This window comes from Myotis daubentonii, chromosome 1 (genome assembly GCF_963259705.1).
Source record: "Myotis daubentonii chromosome 1, mMyoDau2.1, whole genome shotgun sequence".
NCBI classification, from domain to species: Eukaryota; Metazoa; Chordata; class Mammalia; order Chiroptera; family Vespertilionidae; genus Myotis; species Myotis daubentonii.
In genome coordinates this window covers 227,495,968-227,520,724 of record NC_081840.1, presented here as the reverse complement: position 1 = coordinate 227,520,724, position 24,757 = coordinate 227,495,968, and positions in this window count along the sequence as shown.

The window sequence follows — 24,757 nt, the reverse complement described above, 5'->3', positions numbered from 1 at the left end:
AAATAAGAAATATATGAAGTCATAGAGACATCCTGAAGGTTATCAGAATCTTTCCCTACAGTTGTAAAATGAAAGATTTTAGAATCTTTTTTTCTGGATCCAAAATTTTATGATGTTTCTGAAATCTCAGCCTTAGTAATGTTCATCCATTCTTTTATTTTCAAAACAAAGAAATATTTATTCGGCACTTACTAATGTGTTAGGCATTTATTCCCAACACTATGGCTTGAAGATAGATGTCACGGTCCAGGCTAAAGGAGCTCACAGGTTAATGGAACAGACATGTAAACATCAATAATCTATAATAATAAAAGCATAATATGCTAATTAGACCAGATGTCCTTCCAGACATCCTTCTAGACGACCTTCCAGACGAAGCTAGGCTGTGAGGGAAGCCCAGATCCCAGGTGCTGGAGGGAAACTGGTGCTGGCAGCTGGGGGAAGAAGGCCTACCCTTGCACAAATTTCATGCATTGTGCCTCTAGTAGAGGATAAAAAAGTGTGTGCAGAGGGTAAGGTGCTCTGGAAAACAGAGGAGGGACACATTAGCATTTTGGAAGGTCATGGAAGTATATACAGAAAAGTCTGAGGCTGTATTTTGAAGGATGGCAGGAGTAATCCAGGTAGAAAGATTCAAAAATCAAGAGAAGCATAAGCAAAGAAACCTGGATGACAATTCTATGGTCCCAATTCTAGAACTGTCACACATCTAGTAAGGGACAAAAAGCAGCACTTAAAACCTTCCTTAGAGTTGCTTTCCTTAAACAAGAACAGACTACAAAGGGATTATAGTCAGTATTGCTTTTCTACTTGCCTATAGTACAGCTTTCAGAAAGGTCTCCTACTGTCTTAGATTTTAATTGTCAACAGCCTATGGTGGGAATTCAAGGCACATTCTTGTGCTTTCCTAATTCCCTGACGTTCTTGAAATCTATTTGTGTTTTCCACCTGCATCACCCATTAGGGTAATGAGTTTGGTTGTTTACTGACCACTGTATGGTGTCTGGTCCTCCACCTTCATCTTGATGTTGAGAGTCTCTATTACTAAAAGTAATTTTCCTTTACCCCCAACCTTACCTTCAGATAATTATCCTAAGGTACCAACACTAGTTCAGATGGGACTTGAGGTGGCTTTACCTCTTTGGACTTGATGGTATGAATGACTGACTTTCCTGTCACCTAGATTCTCTTATCCTAGGCTTCAGCTCATTCTTCCCTCTTGTCCAGACCTCCAAGCATGCCCCAGAGATCAGGTCATCTGGCCTAGGGCTCCAAGGATAGAGTCTTGACTTCAGCTAACTCATGTCCATTAGGAACTCTAGTCATTTTGTGCTGTTTTAACCTAAGTTTGTGATATTTTGTTATATAGCAATAGAACTCTAAGACAGCCCTGAAAGGATTCCTATGACTAATACCTACTAACTAGGAGAAGGAATAAGTCAAATAATCCAAGTGAAAATGATGGCATGGCCAGATGTATTAGGGTGAGGGAATAGTGAGTGCTAAGGTTTAGAAGCATGAGAGACTATGAAGTGCATTGGGATCTAAAGATAACTTGGTTTATGTAATCAGATATGGTAGTAAAACTATTTAACAACCCACAAAACCTACACTGTGGCAGGGTGGGTTATTGGGAAGAAGAGACTGAGACAGAGTTATGGGTGCCAAATGTTTATTAGGTGTTGACTTGTGGCAGGAAGAAGGAGGAAACAAAATTTGGCAGGGGGAAATTTTAAACCAAGGTCTAACAGAACTTTGGCCAATTCCACAAGGAGGTGTTGAGAAAATATCACCTATCAGAAAAGTCCCCACTGAGCAGAAATGACCAGGCCCTTAAACCCCATCTTGCTTATTTATTTGGAAAGGAATAGTATGACTCTGACTTTCTGTAGCCAAAGCAAATCCTGGATAGTGTCTGCTGGCTGAATTTCTTGCAGTGGATTGTGAATCCTTCACTGGAGAAGGGTCTGGGTAGCCTTTCTCTGTCTGCCACAAACCCAAGCTAATTGGAACAGAAAAAACCCCAAAGGTATCTATAGTAGGATCCAGGAGATGCTCAGCTGATCTAGGAAATCACTTTAGTTAATGAATCTTAGGAAATGCTGGGGACTTTTAGGGGTAGATCGAGGCAGGTGGAGTGGACACTCTGGGAGTACAGTCCATGAGTATTTAGCAAACAGTGTAGTGCATTTCAATCTTCTGTCAACTGGTGTGGCTGATACAATGCATATCAGCTTAATATTTTCCCTACATGGAGATGAGGCCAAAGGGGCAAGCAAGGGCCAGACAAAGAAGGGTTCATGTCATGATCAGAGGCGGCTTCACATTTCATATCACACCCACACTGAATCACAATGACCACTGTGTACCCTTTTCACCATCAATAGAGTTGTTGAGCAGAGAACTTGCCAGGACTGCAAGGACAGCAACATGGTAACCAAAAATTACTCAATATAAAAGCAGTAAAATAGGTTTGATCGTACAGACCTTCTGATCATATGGTTAATTTTAGTCTTTGCACAACTGTGTCTTCATCTTTAACAGCTTGCTCCTTTAAGCTGCTGCCTGCCATTCCCATGATTTCACCAGTCTGGGTCAGAAGTGTCCCTCAGGTCCCCAGCATCAAAGCCACTCTGTCCCTTTTATGCCCTCATTTATAACGCTCATCGCAATTCTCATCCATTTTCCATGACACAGTTTGTCATTAATAGATTCATATTTCTCATTGCTCTTGATTCTTTCGTCTGAGAACTATTGCAGTGCCCTTAAGCTGCTCTGGTTGCTGAATCGGAACTTGCCCATCAGTCACTGTTGGCACCGTTTATCTGGTCTGCTCCCTTGTCAAGAAGTGTCCAAGCTTTCATCCCAGGTAGAGTGGGGGCACTCAGCCATCCTGGGAAGCCTCACATCTCCTACAGAGCCATATAGAAGACAAAAAGGAAGGTGATGTTAGGGAAGGTGGGCAGGAGCCCAGGGGAGATATCAACAATTTTATCTGCTGGGGTCGGGAGGGGAGGGAGAACATACTGAATTATTATATAGATAAAATAATCTAAAAGATAAATTTGCCCAAACTTCCCAATTTATATAAAAGTACAAGTGAACCAGAAAGGTGACTGGCTTACCCTAGGACCAGGTCACTCAGCATACTTGTGATGTTTGCCCAAGTAGTTTTGTCCACTTAGAAATCTCAGGAGCAGTGAGCAGTGGAAGATGCTAACCTGCCACACAATGCAAAGGGGAGATGATGGAAAGCAGAGGGGAAAAGGTGGAGGAAGGCAAAATAAGAAAGGACAGAGGAAGAGAATAGGAGAGAACAATAGAGAGACAGAAAAGTAAAACAGAATTAGAGCAATTAAGCTGTATTTTAGGTCAAGAATTAAGGAGTACATTTTCTTTCTATCTTGACTGTGAAGTTTATAAGGATGAAGAAAGATGAATGGTATCCTGACCAGTGTGGCTCAGGGGTTCAGCCTTAACCCATGCACCAAGAGGTTGCTGGTTTGATTCCTGGTCAGAGGACAGGCCCGGGTTGTGGGTTTGATCCCTAGTAGGGGGAGTGCAGGAGGTAGGCGGTAGATGTTACTCTCATCAATGTTTTGTTTTGTTTTTAATCTCTCCCTCTCCCTTCCTCTCTAACAAATCAATTAAGGTATATTAAAAAAAGAAAGATGAATGTGTGTGTGTTTTTGTTTTTTGTTTTGTTGTTGTTGTTTTTTTTTGTTTTTGTTTTTTTTTTTTTACTGAATTGCAATATCAGAGCTGGAAGGAATCTAAGGGGTATAAGTTACAGGTTCAAAGTGGATACAGAGATTGACCAAGTTCATACAGTGAGTTTGGCACATAGACTTTTTGTAAATTGTCAGGCCCCAGGTTCTAGCTTTTGGAGGCACCTGCTATAATTGTTCCTTGCCCCACCTCATGTAGACAGATGGTGTGGCAATCAAGATTACAAACTGAAATGAGAGGGACCTGGTGGTGCCAGTCCTGGGCCTTCCCACCTGTGTGTTTTCTGAAAAATGCCTGTACCACTCTGTTTTCTGGATTGCTCATGTCTTTAGAGTTGGCATTTTCAGCTCTGAAGATGTGCTGGCATTGAAAGGCCCAAGGTCAAATTCAATGAAAATGTAGAGAGAAGTACTGAGACTTGCTTTAAAAAATGAAGTGAAGAAAAATGTACTTATTATTTCTGTAGCAATGTAATGCCGTTATTCACTGAAATCATGTACAATCAATGTGAACTCCTAAATGTTAATGTCTTTTTTAATCCTTGATTGTGACTTGATATACTAATTTTTTTCATAAAAATTTTGAGATGGCTTGAAAGTAAATCCAGTGCTGTCTGTCAATGACAATTTGAAGAGAAACCTGGTCTCAGTCATGCTCCTGTGCCCACGGCTGTGGGCTTTGTCCTACACCAGTGATGGCGAACCTATGACACGCGTGTAAGAGGTGACATGCAAACTCATTTTTTTGGTTGATTTTTCTTTGTTAAATGGCATTTAAATATATAAAATAAATATCAAAAATATAATTCTTTGTTTTTCTATGGTTGCAAATATCAAAAAATTTCTCTATGTGACACGGCACCAGAGTTAAGTTAGGGTTTCTCAAAATGCTGACACGCCGAACTCAAAAGGTTCGCCATCACTGTCCTACACTATGTCCTCATGGACGGTATTACAGGGGAATGAAATGCTTAGATCTGTGTTTTACTGCAGTGACCCTGCTATAAGAGGATGAGGGGCTGGGTTGGGAGGCTAGTTAGAGGTTCTGCAGACAGGTTCCCCTGGTCTCATAGCCAGACAATCACAAGGCCATGCTCCTATATAAGTACATTAGCCAGAGCAGGTGGGACTGGGCAGAGAATTGTGGGTTATATCACACACCCAGCAGTCCTTTGCAGTCCTCCTCTGATTTGGACATTGATAATTGCTGTTTTGTGATGTGTGATGCTTTATACTCACTGGTACTGTAGTTAGACTCTCTTATAGTTGAGAGAGAAAAGCCCAGGTCACTCTTTTGAAGCTTCCTTTAAATTGAAAAAATGAAGAAATATGATAATAGGGTTACAAAAATTGTATTTTATTTTAAACTAGTGACCTGGTGCACAGATTCATACACATTGAAAATAAATTAATTAGAAGAAATATTTTGATATCGCTATTTTCCTTTTCTCTATAATAGCAGTGTCAACCAAATTCATGATCAATAATGACAGACCAAAACACAGGTGTGTGATTGGTGCCAGCGAGAGCTTTATATGTATTGCACATGCGTGAGTCAACATAGCCTTTTGTAGATATAGAATAAACTTGCTTAATTAGACCTGCTTTCTGATTTAGCTAAACTTTTTCCAGCCCAGTGAAGCACCCCAACCTCTCTTTCAGGTAATTGTCAGAAACACAGCAGTAAATATCAACATGAAGCAGATTATTGTTGTAAATCATCCACGGAGAACAAAGGGTAAAATATTTAACTGTAGCAGTGTTTGACTATATTCTATGCAGGAGAAAACTTGAAGTCATTTTTAAGTTCCACCATTTCTTACTTATTTTCAGTTGGGTCAAGTTTCTAAACTTTCTAAATCTCCATTTTCTAGCTAATGAAAAGAAAATAGAATTCTACTGAGTCTTATATATATCTACTCCAGAACTTCTGTGAGGATTAAATGAGATGAGGCACATGAAAACGCTTCACAAACATTTGGTGAAAGCGTAAAATGTTTGTACCTGGCTATAAAGCAAGTTGTGTTCCTGGGCTGAAGAAACTCCAAGGAGGCTAGTCGCCAAGGAGAGGAAGCCAGGCCTTGCTACCTGACATCATTACCCAGCACCCACAGTGACCATTTCCAGGCTGAGCTGGGCTGTGGGCTGCATTTTGTGCCATGGGGTCTTGGCAGCGTTGCCTGTGATTTGGTGGGCTGTAGCTCTGGAGTGGTGGCAGGGCTTGTGTCCCACTTGGGGGAAGCTGAGTGTTGGTTTGTTGGCACCAGGTCCATGGTGCCATTTCTTTTTCAATGTCCAGTGCGTATCATGGCAGTTCCTGCATTGAGAATCTGCTCCCTGGTGGTCAGTGTGAATCATAGCTACCTGTCAGTTGGTCAGACGGACACTTAAGCTTTTATATATATGTTTATATTAAAATATTTAAGACTTTTTTTCAATTAAGTTTTCTGCAGATATAAAAGTACAAAAGAAGACAACTTACTAAATCACTAAAAAACTAGTTTGTAGTATATTAATGGGGTATATATAAGTTTCAGATAAAATGATGAATATTTTTCTCCAACCCTGATGTTCTCTCTCTGGCCCTATGTGAGTTACCTTCTTGAGTGGACAAGGGCCTTGGTGAAGTTGAGGCCTAGGCCTGGTCTTAGGGGTGCTTCTAGCCTCCCACCCTCACCTCACCTACTCCCCATCCTCCCATCACAGGATATGGGCTTTGATCCTGGTGTGTAGAAAGGACTGTCTTCAAGCATCTAACTGACTTCCCGTTGGGGTTTGGCTAACTGGTCAGGGAATAGGGTGGCAGATTAGCTCTTTAGATGAACCCACACTTAAAAGGTGTCTTATCTGCTAAATGTCAGATAAGTGCTAGTGACTTGGTACTTACTGCCTGGTTGATTCTTGACAGGATGTTCCTTCTCCTACCCCAAATAATCCTCTAGCAATGTATGTGAAATAAGTGTAATTAATAGTTACTTATCTAAAGTAGAGATATAGATTGAATGACCTCTTGGAATCCCTTCTAGCTGTAAGGTCAAGGAGGAGGAAGAGGAGGAAGGTTGTGTTATTGGAGAATTGCATGGGTGGAATTTCTCTTTTGCTAGTGGGAGGGGGTTTCACACTATACCTTGAGACAAAGAATTTTCTAAGACTCCCATGGGAGAATGAGTGACTTTTATTCACATGAAATTACATCCCCTGGTTTCCAAAGTCCCATTTCCCTTAAACCATTCCTGCAAAAGGTTCAGCTTGGGATTCAGCAGAGCCAGAAACAAAGCCAGTGTCCAGAGTTTCCGTTCCAAGGTGGAGCTGCGCCCATCAGAGCACCAGGCTAATCACAGTTCATTAATCTACTGAGTGTGGGATCCACATGGTTGTGGGCCATGTGGGTGAGTCAGGCTTGAGCAGCAAGGGAGAAAGAGGGGGGCTGCTTTGTTCAGGAGCTTAAGTATCTCAGATTTTGAGTCCTTGCAGTGGTCATGCCTATTCTGGCCAATGACCTGCTCCCAGGTGTAACTGAGAGGTAATCGCCTCTCCTACATAATTCAGACCTTACTGGGTATGGGTCCCTCTTTATTGTCTGGTTCCTTTCCCCTAGCGACCTCTGGGGAACAGACCTGAAGAGTGTTAAAGTTCAGTTTCTTGGAAAAGCTGTGAAAATGGCAAGCCTATATTATCTAGCTTTAAACTTTGATCCTTTTCTGTTATTAATAACCATGTTATTACATGTAGGTAATAACCAGGTATCATTAGCATATAGGAGAGAGTCTTTTTCAAAGTGGGGTTCCCTGACCAGCAGCATCAATATCACCTGGGAACGTATTGGAAATACACATTCATGGGCCACACCTCGGACTTCTTGAATCATAAACTCTGAGGTGAAGCTCAGAAATCTATGTTTTAGCAAGCTCTCCAGGGGACTCTGATACATGCCTGAGTTTGAGAATCTCTAGCTTAGAACATTGAACAAAACCTCTTCCTTATGGGATAGCTGACTCAGTTCAACTCTCTGAGCCCCAGTTTCTTCATTCACATATATGGAATAATTTACCTCTTTCACATCATTGTCACACATTTTAAATGACCTAAAGACACCTAAGACATTGCAGATGCTCAGTAAATGTTAGTTGAATTCAAAGGACTAGAAAGGTTGAAGACTAAAACAAATAAAATAAAATAAAATAAAATAAGATAAAAGAATGAGAACTTAGTCTTCATTTTTTCCTTTTATAAAATTTTTAGCATTATATAATTTACAATTTGCATGCAAAACACCCAACCCTGGGGCATCATAGAAGGCTTGAAAAATCCAATATTATGCAGACAGCCAGAGATTCTGGCTGCCAAACCGGGCTTAAAAACTAATTTTCCCTTTTTAAGGAAGTGACATTTGCACATTCGACACAGCAGCAATAAATTTAGGCTTTCTTACCACCCCCTGCTGTACATGAGTTATTATTTTTATCAATAGCAAAGTTATTTCTTTTTGAGTGTCTGGAGCTGTTTTGGAATCTCCCCATTTGTCCACACTGCAGTTATCAGCAGAGTAAACAGCTCATTAGAAAAACAACAGCGACAAAAAAAAACACCTAAAACCATTTTTAATGGTAGAAATGTGATTAGAGCATTTAATTAAATTCCAGAAAGTACACTTTCCATTAATAATTGGAAATACATTTCATATCAATTAAAAAAGGATTAAGAGTGAAGGCTTGGAAACTTGGACGTGGATGTAACCTGAATTTTGAGGCTGTTATTAGCAGGCTAGGTGGAGGAAAGTGCTCAGGGAACACAAAAGCAATGCTGTTTCTCCATAAGAAATTTCCAGATATTTAGGAGGCCTCTTCATCCTCACAGGGGGAACTCTGCTGGTCTCCTTAGAAAGTGTGAAGGACTGACCTCTGAGCCTCAGGTCTGAGTTTAAAAGGACTGAAAGGAACACTATTAGATGGAATGGGAGATGCATCAGGTGACTTCAACAATATCCCTTCATTGTGGAGTCAGCCCTCTAACTCCTTCTTCTCTAACCCCTCTAACATCCCAGGGACAGGGTGTTTCGATTTAAATCTCTGGTACTCTAGTCAAACTCTCCTCCTCCAAACAAAACAAAACAGAACAGAACAAAACAAAACAAAACAAAACAAAACAAAACAACAGCAACCTTAAGTCCTAGAGGCAGTGATGTTGTTGAGATCAGAGGGTACGTACTGTCCATTTTCAATGGAGCATTGAAGGTCATGAGAAGGGAAAGAAACTCATCTGTTCTCTAGGCCAAGGACACACAGTCTGGCTTAAAATGGAAGACAAGGTTGTACATCTAGAAGTCAGGTAGGTATTATAATGGAGATGGTAAAAGAGAGTGACTTGAGGGAAGGGACCCAAAACATGCCCCTATTCAATAAATATTGATTAGGTATCTACTGGCCAGGCACAGTTCCCAATGGAGCTACAAAAATGAACTCATTTTTAGTGCCCTTTGAGGTAATGACACTGTAGAGAACCTAAAAGAAAGGTAAGGAATTAAGTTACCATTTACAAAAACCTTTCCATGGTTGAGCTCATTTGACCCTCATGAGAGGTAAGCAAGATAGTTTTGTTATCCATACTTTAGAAATGATGAAATTGAGATCCTTCAAGTATCAAGTGTGTAGAACCAGGAGGTCATCCCAGCTGTCCAGACATCAATTTCCATGATCTTTTCATCTCATCTTTGGTGGTCCTGGGATGATTCAACTCCTCCTGTGGTGATCTCAGGAAGTCAGAAGGGGAGTTTACACCCTCCCACTTCCTACGGGCAGCCCGCTGAAGCCCTGGCTGTGAACTTCACTCACTGGCCATATATTGTAAGGCGGAGTCACTCAATGGAGGTCAAGCTCATTGCTTCATTCAAAATATTGTGGAGCATGTAGGTGGCAGGAACCATGCTAGGCATTTTACCACAGAGGTGCAATCAGTACAATGTAGAATAGAATGCATAGCACAGTATCACTTAGGTCGAAATGTGACAGCTCACACAGAACAATGTGATCTGTGTTCATGGATGCGCATGTATGAACATCAATGAATGGATGGTGGTGGTTATTCCCCCACTCCCTTAATCTCCATTAAACAGGTGAGTAGATGTCTGAAGGGAATGGAAAGATTGGGAAATAGGATGGGGCTATAAAGGTAGGCAAAGAAAAGTGCGGTCACGTGTGGAGTTATGTTCATGCTGAGCACAACCTGAGGCAAATGAGTAAAGGTACCTGAAAACTGGGAGCCCCAGAGACCAGAAAAGCAGAGATGGATGAAGTACTGGTAGACTCTTTGAAAGGAGCACATGAACCAACACATACCCACAGCAAGTAGACTCCTCACCAGGTTCCAGGCTTCAGATTATAAGCAAATTCTTTCTTAGTAGCTCAGCCCAGAAGCAGGGCTGCTTCTGGGACAGGGAGGGATTTGTTTGGTGTCGGCACTGTTGAGCCTATTAAACTGAAGTTGCAAATCTATGCAGTCGAAGTGTGAACAAGCTCCCACTCTTGGCTCTGCTGTGGTTTCAGGAGGATGGCTGGCAGCCCCTGCTGTTCTTGGCCATGGGGGACTGTCTCCTACACCAAACCTCCTGATGAACATCATGTTCTAGCACAGTGTAAATAAAGGCAAGAGAGCATTTAACAGCACTCAGGACTCAAATAACTTTGTCTTCTGTGTAGAAGCAGAGCATTGAAGGAGAATAGATGAGGAGAGAGATGAGAGCATACTCCTCACAATACCCCTACCCCGGGAAAAATCTTGTTAATGTTGACTATTTGAAAATATTATAAAAAGCCTATGTTTTCCCCCTTTCTTTCTCCTTGGAAATCTCAGTGGCCATGTCTCTTGAACTCTTCTCTTTTTTTTTCTGTTTGTCTTTATCTCTGAATCAGTCTCTTTTTATGTTTCTTTTTGGTGACTCTCTTTGCTTCTATATCTTTCTGGGTCTGTCTGTTGGTTTATCTCTTTTTTGTCTTCCTATTCCTGTATATGTCTCTGTGTATCTCTCTCTGATTCTCATGGCACAGTTCTTGGTCTTCACCAACCTCTTGGAGCTCAGGACATGGCAGTTTTGCCAGATGCTTTGGTGAAATGTCTGGGTTAACTGTTCAACTAAACAAGCATGTGGACAAGAAGAACATTTTCCCAGGGGGCAAGGGTTTTAGTCCAGGCAGTTCTGCAGTAAGAAGATAAGCTGTTTTCATTTACATGAGCTGTTAGATTCTTCACTGGAGACATCTGCATCCTTAACGTAAGACTAGCTGCATTCCTCAAAACATTGCACCTTTCTGTATTATCATTGCAAGTGTATGGTGAGGAAATTGAAAACCACAGTCAGCTTATAGAGTTTCCTGTGATGTAACTGGGACTGGAGTCCATGTTTGCTGTCTAAATCACCACACTGTGTGCACAACAAATGGGTTCTTAATAAAGCAACTGGTCAGTGCCACAAAAGGGTGGTGAGTGTGGAATGAAAGAAAGTGTGATTCTGTTCATGTGGAACTGAGGATCTTTGTGTCAATGCTCTTCTGGTGTAGAGTGGCTGTGAATGTAGACATTGAATGTAGCGTGTGTGTCTGTGTGTGTGTGTGTGTGTGTGTGTGTGTAGGTCTGTGCCCATGTGCAAATGTGCTCAACATACCTGTGAGTGGGTGAGGTGAGGTGATTTGAGTTAATTATATGCCTCATTTGCTCAGAGAGAGAAAACTATAAATTAACTTCTATTATTTCGCTAATTCTCTGCCTTAGTGTGAGTCCTCACAACGATGTCTTTGAATGCAGATCCTTTATTTCCAGTGACCATAATTTCAGGGGCTCCCCTCCCCCCCCCCCCCCGACGAAGACTCCTGGTTAGAGTAGTGTTCAAAAAATGCTCCTTTGCCAATTATCATGTTTAAAAAAATAACAATTTGCCAGGACTGCTGCCACCAAATTTTCTTTCCACAAATGTGGGTTTACCCCTCAAAAAGTTGATTAAAAATCACCTAGCTTCCTTGGATATTAGGACACAGATACTTGGGCCTCATGAAGCGGCTTTGACACTGTAGTGTTTGAATCTCACAACTGCTGATCCAATTGTTTAAACCCTGACTGTGCTGAGCCCATGCCAGATACTGTGAAGGGATCACTCTCAGAGGAGGTGAGGTTTGGACCACTCAGTTCATTTCCTCTTTCTCAATCCACCTTTTACCCCTCTTTGTTCACGTTCCTACTCACTGTTTTTTCCCTGCCAGCAACACCCTCCTCATTTCAGTCTGGGTCTCCCATAGCTAGTTGTCCTTTACGTTTCTAAGACTCTTTCCCTGGCAGGGTTATTTGTTGACCTTGTGCAGATTTCTTAATCTCTCTCTGTTTCAATTTTGTGATTTGCAAAACTGGAAAAACAGTGATACCTGACTTTGGGTTGTGCAAGGGTTCAATGAATTAGTACATATCACATTCCTAAGACAGTATCTGGTACACAATTTTTTATAAATATAAGGAGTTGTTGTTTCTGTTGTTATTGCTTATTTGACAGGGGGATGAAAAGAACAAAAAAGGGAGGAGACAGAGAACTCCCAAGGGAGTCAGAGTCAGCAGGTGCTATGGACTAAATTGTGACCTCTAAACTTTATTATCGAAGCCCCAACACTCAGTGTGACATATTTGGAGATGAGGCTTTTGAGCGGTATTTAGATTTAGATGAGCTCATGAGGATGAGGTCCTCATGATGGGGTTAGTGCCCTATAAGAAAAGACTAGAGAGCTTGTTCTTCCTCTGTCATGTGAGGATAAAATAAGAAGTTTGCCATCTTCAAGGTAGGAAGTGGGCTTTCACCAGGACCTGGCCATGCTAGCACCCTGATCCTGGAGCTTCCAATGTCAAGAACTATGAGAAATAATTGTCTGTTATTTAAGCCAATCCGTCCTTATCATTTTGGTATAGCAGCCTCAGTTAAGAGAGCAGGTAGAGATTCTTCCCATCGGCTGCTTATTTTTTGGGAATGTTGGTTGTTGTTGTTGTTTTCTATTTACTTCACTCTAACCTGCCTCCCATTTTAGTATTACCCAATACGAGGGAGAACATAAACACACACACACACACACACACACACACACACACATTTAACTCCTTTACATACAACCTTCCTTCCCGAATATCTCAGAAACTACACCTGATCAGGGTGGGATGCAGGGCCATTCAAAGTTCAAGGTCATGTCTTTGCTCTCTTGTTCCTTGAAGTCCTGAGTGTTAATCATAACTGAATCCCAGTAGGGCATCTGGGCTTCCTCATCCCCAACGCAGGCTGGGTGAGTGGACTGATCCAGACACTCTTGATTAGTCTAGAACAGCCTTGGGAAAACCACAGCCCACGGGCCGGATCCGGCCCATTTGAAATGAATAAAACTAAAAAAAAAAGAAAAGACCGTACCCTTTTATGTAATGATGTTTACTTTGAATTTATATTAGTTCACACAAACACTCCATCCATGCTTTTTTTCCGGCCCTCCGGTCCAGTTTAAGAACCCATTGTGGCCCTCAAATCAAAAAGTTTGCCCACCCCTGCTCTTGAAGGAGAAGGGAGGCTGTCAAGATCCCAGTAAGAAGTTTTAGAGTCCACTACCACTTTCCTGAGAAACCTGGAGGGAGGAAAGTGAGGTCACATTGTGTGCTTGTAGGGCTGTGAGGAAAGCAATATGGAATTTTTTTTTTTATTTTGCAATTGACCCCTTTGTATGCACAGCACCCTCGGCTGAGATCCCCAACTTCCTGCCTCTTAAATAAGGTGACTAAGAGTTCCTCTACCTAGGCATGCAGAGTTCTAGATGAATCCACTAGGCTCCAGGGACCAGAGCAAACCATGTGTAGCTCCCAAATGAGACCCACTCTTTCTTGGTTCCTGTGGCTGGAACAAGATGCCTACCATTTCTCTAGCTACCTCGTGTTCATCTTTCAGCTTAGATGTCAGTGCCTCTGGATTTATCCCCTGATCCTGCAAGACTTGGTTCTCTAGCTCCCCATCCCCCACCACATCTCTGTTTGCTCAGGGCCATGGCCTATGTCACAGTGGATGGCACCAGTCTGTTTGCTTCCCAGTGGGCCACTAAGTCCTGAGCTCCTGGCATGCTGGGGCAGGTCTTGGAATGTGCTGGCCACTAGCACTGAATACAGGCCCTGACACATCATAAGAGTTTAATGGTGCAATGATTATGTGTAGGTGAGATCAGGGAGATGAAAAGAGCCCAGTTTGGAGAAAATCTGAGGAAGAAAAGCGTTGAAGGCAATGGAAGAGGAGGTGCAAAGGCTCTCAGTTGAATGCAAGTGGCATCTTGAGAAAGAAGAATGAGGCTGGAACATGGGGAATCCAAGGTAAGATGGAAAGAGAGAAAGAGAGAGAGAGAGAGAGAGAGAGAGAGAGAGAGAGAGAGAGAGAGATAGGAGAGAGAGACCAGGTCCATGGTCTATGGTGAGGAACCTGGATTCTTTTATAAGTGCAATGGAAGCCTCTGAAATTTTCCTCTGGGGAGTGGAAAAATCTAGTTTGTGTTTTAAGATCACTCTGGCTTCTGAACTGAATTGATTGGAGGAGTACAGGGATGGACAACGGGAGGCTGTTGTGATTCTCAGTTTCTATTTGGAGTCTTGGAAGTGGTATGCTTCTATTAATTTAATATCAACAACAAATATCAATTAATATCAATTTTTGATATAAAGTGTTTTATTTCAAGCCATCTGTTTATGAGGCTTTCTGGAAAATTGGAAAGCCCTTTGGTTGTTCTCTTTAAAACTGAAAATTATGGTACATTAGACATTTTTTTTTCCAGTGTAAAGAAACCGACGAAAGAAAACAATTCACCTCTCCATCTCAGAAAAAATCAAGTTTTTTAAAAAAGTTATCTTACAGTCTCTGACCATGAACATAAAAAATATGGTTAAAGTTATAATGAATATGGATTTATAGTGTATTGGATTCTGTTTCTTTCACATAATGGGTACCATAGACTCTCCTCACATTCTTTATAAGTGTTCAGCTCCATGTCTAACATGTAATCAGTGATGAATGTTAAAATGTTAACTTTACGTTCACTCCTCCGCCTCTATCTATTTCTAGTATTGTGTTGGATTATAGTCTCCATAATTATTATTTTTAAAAACTGCAAGCCATTTTATCAAGTGTACAATACGTTTAAGTGTTTACACTTTAGTGGATAGTCAACTTACATTTTTCAATCTTATGCAACTTAGTGCTTCATTAAAATTAATTGTATTTATAACCCTTTTTCCTTTGAATATGTTTCTACAGGATACATTTAAAAATTTATTGATTTTTTTTTTTTAGAGAGAGGAAAGGAGAGAGAGAGAGACAGAGAGAAACATAGATTGGTTGCCTTCCATAAGAATCCCAACCAGGGATTAAACCCACAACCCTTTGGTGTACAAATTGATGCTCCAACCAACTGAGCCACCCCAGCCAGGACCCTACAGGTTATATTTTTAAACTTTGGAAAAATAATGTTTCCCCCTGCATCTCACAGACTTAATATATACAATGAGTAAAGATGAAGTCTACTTGCCCATCTCCCTCTGAGAGGAAGCCTGCGTTTCCCTGGAAAGCTGGAAATCCCTGCCTTGGAAGAATAACCAGGTGAAGAATTTCATGTGAAAGGCTGTAGATATCTCCTGAAATCTCTGTGTGACTCTCAGCCTGTCTGTTTTTCTTAAAGGATTGAAACTGTTTGCCTTGCTCCCAGAAAAGTATAAACAGACACGTTTCCCCAGGCCACTGTCAGCAGTGGGTATTGTCACTTTAATCAATTTTGTTAATACAGTAGGTATAAATGGCATCTAATTAGTGTTTAAATTGACCTATCTTTGCATGTGAGGAAAATTTATCATTTTAAAGAAAAATAAAAAGCTACAGTTTATTGGGATGTACTAGCTTCTAAGGAGTTAGTAATGGATTTCGTGTGAATTTTTATAGTCTTCACCCTACCTTTCTTATAAAGATTGACTTCATAACGTTGACCCTATTTTATGGATGGGGAAATAGGCCCAGAAAAATCGAGTAACTTTCTAAGATCAGAGAGTGGAGGTGGAGCCGAGTTTGGAACTCAGGGCACTGGACCTCACTACTGGTCGCCTGTCCTCTACCAGGAGTTTCCTATTTATTTACTGTGAACTTGGTGCCTTTCTCACTAATTTGAATTTGCTCTGGTTATGCAGTAGGTATACATTTATTTTCTTGGCATATATAATGAAAATATATCTCCCCAAGGACTTTTAAAAGATCCATTTAGCAGGAACTATTTAAGTTGAGGGAATCTTAAGTGGAGGTCTAATTTTATTAGTGTACTGGGTGTGTGATGGAAAGAAACAGAAGTAGACATTTTTACAAGGTTTACTTATAAAACTTCCTGGGCTTTCAAAAAGTGAATGAAACTGAGGAAAAACCTCATAATGACTCTGATGGCCGAGAAATCTGCTGTTGATTGCTTTAGGCCCTAATAAAAGTCCCCACAACTCTCACATTCCGCACATCCTCTTCCTCTTACCTTCAAGGTGGGGGTAGTAAATACTGTTTTCACAGACGAGGAAAATGAGACCACGATGTGAAATAACTTTTCTAAGATCAGAGAGATTTTAAGTAGCAGAGATGTATTAAACGGATGTCTGGAGGAGGCCAAAACACATGCTCTTTCTGCAATATCATGTCAAAAGGTGTCTAAAGAGGTGCTTGTTTAGAGGTGATCAGAGGGCTGAGCTCTTCTCATAAGCAACATATAGATCACTTCACTAAGAAGAAATTGGCTAGAAAAGTAGATCTGCTCACCTTGGTGATTGGTGATGGAAAAGAGGGAGGGGAGATTCAAAGATTCATCCTTTTTTCTTTTCTTCCTTTGTCCCTCCCTCCTTTTCTCATTCACTCTCTCCCCTTCTTCCCTCTATTAATCCTTCGTTTATCTATTAAAAGTAGACTGAATGTGTTATAGTAGGTACTGAGGAAACTGAGATGCATGGTGCTTGGTCCCTGCCATGAAGGGACATTCTTTCAAATGGGAAAGGCACATACATAAATGAGTGTAAACAGTGTGATACTATTAAATAGGTGACATGAAAAGAACATCATGAGAAGGTAGGATTCATCAGTTGATGGGTGATCACCAATTGTGTATTGAGCAAATGTGAAGGTCAGAGATGGGGCATCAGAATCTGAGTGGAAAAGGGCAGTTCTTGGAGGAGAGATTACACTTGAGCCGAGTATTTTTTGGAAGGGTACATAGAAGTTAATTAGCTGAAGGGGGTGGGCTGTGTTCCATGCCAAGGGATTCTTGAGTGTGAATACTTTCAGATGTGCAATAGATGTTAAATATATGAGAAACTGGTAGTAGTTTCAAAAGGTTGGTGTGAAAGGGATAGGTAAGAGGTGGGGTTAGGAATATTCCAAAATTCAGATTAAGACTAGGCTAAATTTGCCAGTATTGGTAGAAATGTCTATCTCCAAGAAGAAACTTGGACTCTGGAGTTCTTGTTATTTTAATTTTTTTTTTTTAGTTCACTTCCTGTGTCATTCCTAAGAATTTCTCCCACGGATACACATTCCCCTCTAGGCTAGTGCCCCCTGTTGTGTGAAAGGTCATCTGAACTTGGCCTTCACCAATTGGAATCAGTAATTTATTGCCATGTCCAGGGGAAAACTAGCTTGAAGATAGAAAAATAGCCTCTAGGCTTCTACACGTGAGGTTTTCAAGGCGGGAGTGGAGAGAGCTGATTTATGACTCTGAAGGAGTCTGCTGGGAAAGTGAAAGTCCCCAGTGTCATACCTTGCTGTCCTTCTGCAGCTTTCACTAATTTCTCACCTGAAAAGTTGGGAACTCAGCTTTGACAGGTTATTTCAGTTGTGATCCTAACGTTCAATGGACATGTGAGGCTCAGTTAGGAGGCTTGTTTGGTGTATACTCTGTGATAAATATACAGATTATAATAGCTACAAAGTGATGGGCATTTCCCATCTGCCAGCATCTGTGCCAAGCTATAAATATCCCTAAGCACCTTTAATGATCATAATATCTTTGTAAGGTAGGGATGCCCATTCTCATTTTCTGAATGGGGGGCATTTTATTTAAAATATATTTTTATTGATTTCAGAGAGGAAGGGAGAGGAAGAGAGAGATAGAAACATCAATGATGAGAGGAAATCATTGATTGGCTGCCTCCTGCACACTCCCCACTGGGGATCAAGCCTGCTACCCAGGCATGTGCCCTTGACTGGAATTGAACTTGGAACCCTTCAGTCTACAGGCCGATGCACTACCCACTGAGATAAACCAGCTAGGGCTGGCGGGTGCATTTTAGAAAGTTCAAGTGGCTCACCTTACAACGCACAGTCAACACTCAAGGTGGATTATGTGGATTTGTGCCACACTAATATGTATATGGCTTTTCTATATGCAATCTCCTCTAACTCTCTATAACACCTCCCTCAAAGGGTTGTTGTCAAGTTTAAATGAGTTAACATATATAAAAAGACTTTGTGAACCGTATTAGCCTTCTGTTGCTTTATTATAATACCGTAATACTTGTTTTCGTCTCCCCCTTCTTTATTCTTGAAGGGCTGCCAATCCTTAGAAGAATGTGAAGGGCTGCCAAGTCCTGGGGAGAGTGAAATCTCTTCAAACCAATTTTAATGATATCTTCATGGTCAGATCATAGTATTTGTTTGCTTGATCTTGCTTCTTGCCTTCACTATGAGTTGCCCACTGTTTTGGATAAAACCAAGAAGAGGTTAGGTCACATCTTATGGCTTAATTTTATTTTCAAGGACAAGCATATTTAGTTTCCTTGATCATAGTCTTTGAAGAGATTATCAAGGAAGAGAAACTCCCATTTATTGAGGAGCAACTTTCTTTTTTTTAAAAAGTATTAATTTATTTTTCAATTATGGTGGACATACAATACTATATTAGTTTCAATTATAAAACATAGTAATTAAACATTTATATAACTCATGAAATGATTACTCTAATAAGTTTAGTACCCATCTGAAATCATACATAGTTATTACAATGTTATTGACTATATTCTCTATGGAAGAGCAACTTTTAAGATCAGAAGAAACAAAACATAATTGATTGAAAGGCTGGCAATAGAATGGATATGCTGGGATAGAAGTTAGATGCTGCAATTATCTTCTAATTACATTATCTTTTCTTGGCCATAAATAAGTCCTATTCTGGTATAGGATATGCCACCTCTATTTATGTGCCTTCTCTTGTATGACAAAAAAACACACCACTTGTTTTGTCTTGTGTTTTCCATCACTAAGTCTGGCCTTTGAAATACCATCCTGCAAATTTAGCACCCACTTCAGCTTGAGGAGTTAGTTAACATTGAGTGAGACAACAATATCACTACAAGTTTCTTCAAAGGACAATTTAAAGAAAAAACACCAAAATAGTCCGAGAGACACTGGTGATGCAGAGAAGGGAGCGAACAGGCTGCAGAATCACTGTCTTGGGTGTTTCATATGGACAGTCCTATCAAGAGAAGTGCAGAAGAGAAAGGCAAGTACTTCCCTTTCAAACAGTCCATTATCAAAACCTGACGAAAAAGCAAAACTTCCAGCTCTCAGTAGACTAAGACTTAGGACAATGTATTTGTGATGACTTATAAAGGGATTTATAATTTCTTTTCTTTCTTAGCCCCCTTTATCTGAGCAATGACATCATCCATATTCACTTAGTAGTTTGAGCCCCTAACCTGGGAGAAATTCTTCTTTTTCCTTCACCACCTCCAACCAATCCTCCTCCAATCCAAAACCAGTAGGGCTGAGAGAGTCTTATTTGTCCTAATAAGAATCATCCATCATCCTTGGTGGCCCTCAGGCTGTAGATGGGTATATCTCAGAGAAAGCTAACCCAGCACAACAAAACTTGTTCAACCTCCATCATGATGACACTTTCTCTTTTTCTATGATGTGTATCCTCATCAATCTCATTACATTTTTTACAAAACCCTATTTAATATTGGTAATAACAAATATTGTTGGACATGTGGATTCCAGGGTGGAAATACTGTTGGAGACATCTCCATTCTCTTGACTTCAGGGCATTTGAATTTGAAAAATATCTGTGGGAATGAGAATTCGCCTCTCTATTTCTTCATTGAAATGCAGTAATCTTAATTTTGTCACTTGTACATTGCAGTGATGAATCATGTGTGGACATTGGTGCAAACTTCCTAAAGCTCATTCAGAGATAGCATTCACTCTCATGTATAAAAATCAGTTTTATTTCTTTCAATTATGTCATTGCCATGTACTTTGTAATGTGTGACACCCATTTGTCCCTTCTCTGTAAAACATAAAAATTCATTTCAGGCAATGAAATTCAATTTGTCTCAAAAGTAATTCTGTGAAAAATAATAATCCGTGCAGCACTCTAATCTCCTTCTATGATGTTCTGTCGAGCCTGGTCAGTGTTATCTGGCATTGTCCTAGTATTATAAGAGGATAAATGGAAAATGAATGCTTCTGGTCAGGCAACAATTAATGATAATGGAACGTAATTAAAAGCCCAAAGTAGAACCTGGTGGAAATTTGCTCCAATCCAGAGCAAATCAAAATGATTTTTTGGCTTAACTTGGTATGCTAGATGGTATTATTAATTCACAATGATTCATTTTCTTTTTTGCCCTTGCTCTGAGTTTTCAGTCCTGGTTGGTCTATTTGCCCAATTAGAGTAAAAGTGTGTATGGGGGTATCAGTGGATCATGTAATGTTTCTGTCCTTTATTCCTCTATGTACCAGTGGCCGGGCCTCCTCAGGATGGCCAGGTCCATTACCCATGCCAATATGGACCTTTCCTCATTTGCCTGCTATATACAGGCAATTGGAGACCAAGATGACAAGAGACTTTATGTAGGAATGGCTATTTCCTGTGCACCTTGTGAAAGTCTAACCCCACTGGGGCAAGAAACTATACATTCATAGAGCCAAGATTTGTGAGGAGAGGAAGAATAAATTCCTAACTGGGTCACTGGGAATGCTGATAAAATCACTCCTTACAAGCCAGGGCTCCTGGATGGCTGTATTCCACTGATTGGAGAACACAGCACTCTATACTGTTGATTTAAGGTATATGCCATCTGTTTTCAGGTATAATCTCTAAGCTGATGCATTAGCTTCACCTCATCTTTGCATCAGATCAGCAGCTTCTGCAAAAGGACAGCAAGATCTTGTTCTCACTGCTATATCCCCTTTAGAGGAGGTTCCTTGATCCTCAAATTAAGGTCACATGTCAATGTATCAGTCACTCTGTGAACCTCTGACCAAGCATGTCAAACTCAAAGGCTAACATGGGATAAATAAACAAGGTTTAAGTTTATGTGGGCCGCAAAAAAACAAAAGCATCAATTTTCATAGAAATGTAGGTTTATTTTGATAGAGACATGTTGAATACAAAGGGCTAGAATAAATGAGTAATTGTTAACATAAAATAATAAAATATTTTAGTAAAAATTAATATTTTTTCTTGAACATTAACTTACCAGACACTAATAACTGCACAAGTTAATAAGCATAATGCAAATAAACCTGTTTTTCTTGTTCTCTGAAAGTGAAATATTTCCTGTTTTGCACACCAAACAAGTCAGTCCAAGACTAATGACGTGACAATCGGCTGCTAAAATATTCGCTGCTAGTATTAGTGGAGAGAAATGGTGTGCCTGCATGTAGGACGCATAAGGGAAATGAATGCAACATGATTATAGTAATCAGTCATTAGCAAGCGTTGTAGTTCATTATTAATAATTATGTATAACTGGATATTGTAAAATTAAGTTACGGAATTTTTATTAAAATGTTTCTTACATACCGTTATATTGGCTGGGCTGCAAAAATATTCATGGTGGGCCACATGCAGCCTGTGGGCCGCGAATTTGACATGCTTGCTCTAGACAATCGTGTGGGGCTTATGTGAACAATTAATATTTTCTGCTATGGTGTCTGATACTGCTTATAGAGAACAGAGTTCTCTCCTAACACATGGTTACACTTGAAGGACAACCAGTAGTAACCTGTCCTCTTCTGATCCTTTCCAGTCTCAAAATAACCCTTCCAAGGACAGCATGCCAGGCACTTGCTGGTGAAATGAAGTGTTTGGAGAAATGCTGGTAGTGACAGCTACTTTGTTCTGTTTTCCAGTGGAGGTGGGAGAAGAGTATCTGTGGCTGACTCTCATGCCAGCCACTGGTTTTGTGTGTCAGCAGGACCAGTGGGGAACACAGGAAATTATAGGCTACAAGTTACTTCAACGCCATCAGCCTGCGGAGACTGAGCAACTCTGCCCAACAGCAGCTAAAGAGTAGTTTGATTCCCTTGCTACAGTGGTTCTGTCATTTATTCTGTGGTATAATTCTTCAACCCTATGTTTAATAATTTTTGTTTGTTTGTTTTTGCAAGCAATGAGCTCAAAAAGCAAAAGTGCATGCTTGATGGGAAATTAAAAACTTTATGTTTACTTCTCTAGAAAGATGCTGATGACTGTGAAAGCTACTCAAAATAGTTTTCGACATTTAACCATCCACCAGGATAGCATAGCGATGTCATCCACTGCAGACTCTGCCTAGACATGAGGGCTCAGCACTTGCAACTTCAGATGGTGTGCAACAAGGTGTTTTCTGTGTATCAACTGAGTATTGTTTTGCATTTACTTTACCTGTTTATTTTATTTCTTCTATATGTACCCCCCAAACACACACACACACACACACACAAAACAAAAACATAAATGTTGAAGTGTTGACTCCATTAGGAGAAAAAGGTCTTTGCAAACAAATAGTTAAATGATATCATCTGATCTGTCAAGTAATAAGATCATCTCAATTATTGATCTTATTCAGTAAATCAAGGTAAAACTTTGGGATTTATTCTGTCAAAGATGAGAAATCTGACACATTTATAAATGCTACTGAAAATACAATTAAAAGAAAAATTATGTTTGTGGTGATAATAAGAATTCAAATATTGATGGGAACATAACATCATGCATATGCAATGTCCTTGGTGAATTAAGAGATCTATAGATCAACAATAAATATAGAATTGTCTTTGGGCATTTATAATCATCAGTGCATCCAAACAATATATTCTATTGCAATGAACTTAATGTTGTGTCCCTCCAAAAATTCACATGTTGGAATCTTAACCCTCAATGTGATGGTTTCAGAGATGAGGACTTGGGAAATAATTAGGTCATGATGGTGGTACCCTCATGTATGAAATTAGTGCTCTTATAAAAAGGACCCAGAGAACTCTCTTGCCTTCTTCCAACTATATGAAGATACAGAGAGAAGACGGCAGTTTGCAACCCAGAAGAGGGTTCTAATAAGAACCTGATCATGCTGGCACTCTGATCTTGGACTTTCAGCCTTCAGGACTCTGCAAAACAAGTGTCTGTTGTTTATAAATAATTAAGTTTGTGGTATTATGTTATCACAGCCCACTGATTAAGACATTTACCAATCAAAATAAAAGCTTGAGTTGTTAAAATTTACAAAACATTAAATATTACATTTCAAGTAAATAGACTACATGTTTATAAGGCTGTGCTACAAAATGGACAGGCTTAATATCAGGGAATTGAGGCTTATTGAGTGCAAGCCCCATGTGAATAAACAAGCTCATTGGGTGTTCGTGTGAACACTTTTCTGGGTTTCTGAGTGGTAACTGTGTGAAAATGGGGGAGTTGCTCATGATGGACAAGGGCAGCAGTGGGATGTTTGTCAAGGTCAGAGACCAGACCATCCATTCAATAGGAGGACACTCTTACTGGAGCGTGGTGCTTGCCCAGGCTGTGGTGATAAAGTTACACTGAGGCAATTATAGCAACAAATGAGGTCCTTTGCCAGAAAAAAAAATGACTCACAAGTTGGTAGGCTGGGACTTCTTTGAAATGAAGATCCTTGGATTTTCCCCTTAGGATATTTGGTTTTATAGTAATTTAAACAAACAAACACACTCTAAGTCACAGCAATGACTGTAGGAAACAATGTCTGAGAAGAAAGAACAAAACATTAAATACTACATTTCAAGTAAACAGACTACAAGTTTATAAGGCTGTGCTACAAAATGGACAAGTTTAATATCAGGGAATGGAAGGCTGCATTTCACCAGTGGCCAAGTACCATTTACTAGCTGTGTGTGATTAGCCTGGAAATGGAAGCCAGACCTGTTTCCTCTCTTGTGTGATGGAAAGAGCACAGATTTGAGTGGGGAGAGGCCTGGTTTGCTATTTACCAGCCTCTTTCTCATAATAGTTTGAGAAATTAATATTTCTAGTATTAGTGGAGAGAAATGGTATGCCTGCGCGTAGGAAGGCACAGATTTGAGCTGTCTGAGTTTGGTTTGCTATTTACCAGCCTCTTTCTCATAATAGTTTGCTCCAATAGGTTTTCAATGCACATACACACACACATATATGCACACACACTACTCAATAGTTATATTGTTTTCATACTTATGCATCTCCCTTAGCCACTTAGTATTTAATAAATATCTCCATATTAGTCCATATAGACTCATCTCCCTCAGAGAATAGTACAGAATTCCATTGCATGAATAAACTAATCAGTTCTCTATAGACAGACATCAAAATTGTTTCTAGCTTCTTGCTTTAGCAGATATTCCAGGTGTACATTTTATCACCTGTTTACATGTATATATGTAGGGTCAATTTCTAGAAATGGAAGGCTTTAGTAAACAGAAAAATCCATTTTTTATTTTTGGAAGATATGGCACAAGTATCCTCCAAATGCTGCCAAAAGTGCGAACCAAGCAGACACTATCACACACTGATGGTGGGAACGTAAAGTGTGAAATTCCAGGAAGTCCATTCTAAATCGCTTATGCATCATAATTCCCCTCCACACATTGCCTTATGAAGTTACCTATTTGTACATTTTCTAAACAGTTTATCTTGGACAGTCCTTTAGAAAAGAGAATAGCCCAAATTTATATATGTGACTGGTACTTTCTA